Genomic DNA, 2704 nt, shown 5'->3' with positions numbered 1-2704 from the left:
AAATGTTTACTTATTTCTAGCAACTAGTTTTCTGTCAAAATATACTAATCTTGGGTGATGAGATCAGGTAATATTTCTTGCAGCAATCACTAGCTGAGTAAGAAATAGCTTGCTTTCTGGTAAGCAAAAAATTGATACTCCCAAAAACGTTTCTGCTCTTGACTAGAATGAACAGATACTTTAAGTGTTTAGTGAGGCAATGAAATTCAGGGATCCATCTGTGCATCATTTTATTCTTAGCAAATGTTAAGTTCTAAAAATATTTGGAAAAGGATGCTGAGGTTCTGGTGCAGAGTTATATAAGGATAAATATAGCTATGGGGAATAGTATTTGCTTATGGTATGTGCAGAATTCCAGAATTTTATTCCTTTATGCTTATGGGCATGGCATTGGCTAAATAGTTTTGTCAGTATGTTGCTTTGTATTAAGAACAGCCATATCGTGACCAGTGAATAAGTAGAAAAAGAGACCCCAAAGAAAGTGTCTTAGGTAATTTTTTTCATTCTGTATGTCTTGGTAAATAATGGGCATACACAAGGTCAGTCTCCTAGTAAAACTTCTAATTTGTGGACAGGTTTTCTTATGTGAATCACTTTACATGTAAGTAAAGGTAATTAAGTAGAAGAAAACAATTCCACAATAGAGATACTTTTTGAGAGCCTTCTAACTATTATGAGACGTTTCTTAACTGTACGTGCATTTGGAGAATAAATGACTGAGGGAGTCTTACACTCCTCATCAAGTATCTGTGGATGCTAAATTTGCCACTAATTATGACTAGTTTGGGCATGAGATAGGCATGCCATGACTGAGTGTCTTTACTGATCAAAAGAACCAGCAGGGTTTTTCTGCATTTTTGAACTTCCTTACTTGCATTCTCTGCAGTGTTGCCATTTGGCCACGTAGCCATTTTGGAACCATCTTTCTTGCAGTTATTCCCTTTTATTCTCTTTTTCTCTGTGCTTTTTTGCCCATTTGTGCACTAATGGGTGGCCTGCTTAATCATACTGCTGTCCAGACTCAGATTAGCGCTAGCCTCTTGCTGCTCAGAAGCTGCATCCAGGTGTATGTCACAAACCTCATGGATAGAAACTGCATAAAAAGCTGCTGTGTGTTTTTTTTTTTTTTTTAAATACATAAAGAATTTCTGGACATTGAGTGATCGGGACCTAAACAGATTCTTACTCTTAAGAAATTTGTGTGTAGAATAAGTGCAAGCTTCTTGGCCCCTGTGAGCAATCACCTTGTTACAGGATCAGTGATAAATGACTGCTTTTTCCTCACTACAATTTTTATAGGAAATATTATACCTCACATAATGCTGAACTTTCTTTAATGTTCATGCATCTTTGAAATTGTCAGAAACTGTGTAGATCTGGGCTTGTTTAGACTTTGTAATGTTTTGGTCCATTGCAAAAAGTGAAAAGCTTTGGTGTACTCTAAAGACCCTTTTTTATCTATGTTTTGAGCATGTGTGTAATGATGTTGCTGTACTTAAGAGTACAGTGGGTTTGCTCATGTCTCCTCCCAGAATGTTTGCTGGATCGTATTTTACTAAATTGTTTTAGAAACAGTTTCTATACTAGAGACTAAGAGGATATCACGAGTATTTTTTAACTTTTTGGGTAGATTGCATGAATGCAGTGCCTATCCTATAAGAAAATCCCAGAAGAGCATAAAAATGAGATCTCCAAGTAGTCTGAGTGTCACATGTAGTAGCTGCTCAGGGTTTTCTTCAGCATCAATTCAAGTATACTTCAGGAAATCTTTTCACCATATTTGGGAAAGGAAAAGCACTACCAGAAGGGAGGGTGCAAAGAAGGTGGAGCCAGGCTTCTTTCAGTGGTGCCCAGTAGCCCAAGAGAGGCACATCATGAAATACTTCTTCACTGGACATCATGAAATACTTCTTCACTGTGAGGTTGCCCAATGAGGCTGTGGACTCTCCATCCTTGGAGGTATTCAAAAGCCACCTGCATGTGGTTGTAGTCAACTTGCTCTAGGTGGCCTTGCTTGGGTTGGGGTGTTGGACAAGGTGACCTCTGGAGGTCCCTTCCAACCTCAGCCATCCTGTGAGTCTTCTGACCAGATAGCATGACAGTCATGCTAGACCTAGTGAAGCTCTTCCCTCATTTTTAAGAGTCTATGTGAGTTTTAATCTATGGACTACTATGGCCTGCTAACTTAGGGAGTTCTGATTGTGTCCAAAGGAGTGTGGTGACAGAGATACTGTACTTCATAGAGACTCCTTCCTTCTGTAAGACACCACGGTGGCATAAAACTGGGTTAAGGAAATAGCTCAGTTGCTGTTATTCCTACTCTGGCCATACTCTCTTATTTAGGGCAGAAGACTGGAAGCAAATAAACATAGCAGCTATTCCTAGCTCAAAATCCCTGTTAGTGGGTTACACTTTTTTGCTGTTAATTGAACAAAATGTACTTGTAGCTGTCCATAGTTCTACTTTAACTAAATTGTTTTATGTTCAGTGAGACTTCCTGAATTGGATGGCTGTGAAGTTGCCACAGTATAGCATAGATGTTGCTGGTGGTGCTCTTACCTGGTAATGTGATCTTATTGTGTAATATGCGGAAACTTTCGCTCTGCACACATTAATGCTGTAAAGCTTTTCTTATTTACACAGTAGCTGTCATCTTTAGCAGTGAAACTAACTCACTTGTATTTGGTGTCCCGTGTCAAGAGGT

Source organism: Egretta garzetta, unplaced genomic scaffold (genome assembly GCF_000687185.1).
Source record: "Egretta garzetta isolate BGI_Z169 unplaced genomic scaffold, ASM68718v1 scaffold287, whole genome shotgun sequence".
Classification (NCBI taxonomy): domain Eukaryota; kingdom Metazoa; phylum Chordata; class Aves; order Pelecaniformes; family Ardeidae; genus Egretta; species Egretta garzetta.
This window is presented reverse-complemented; position numbering follows the sequence as displayed.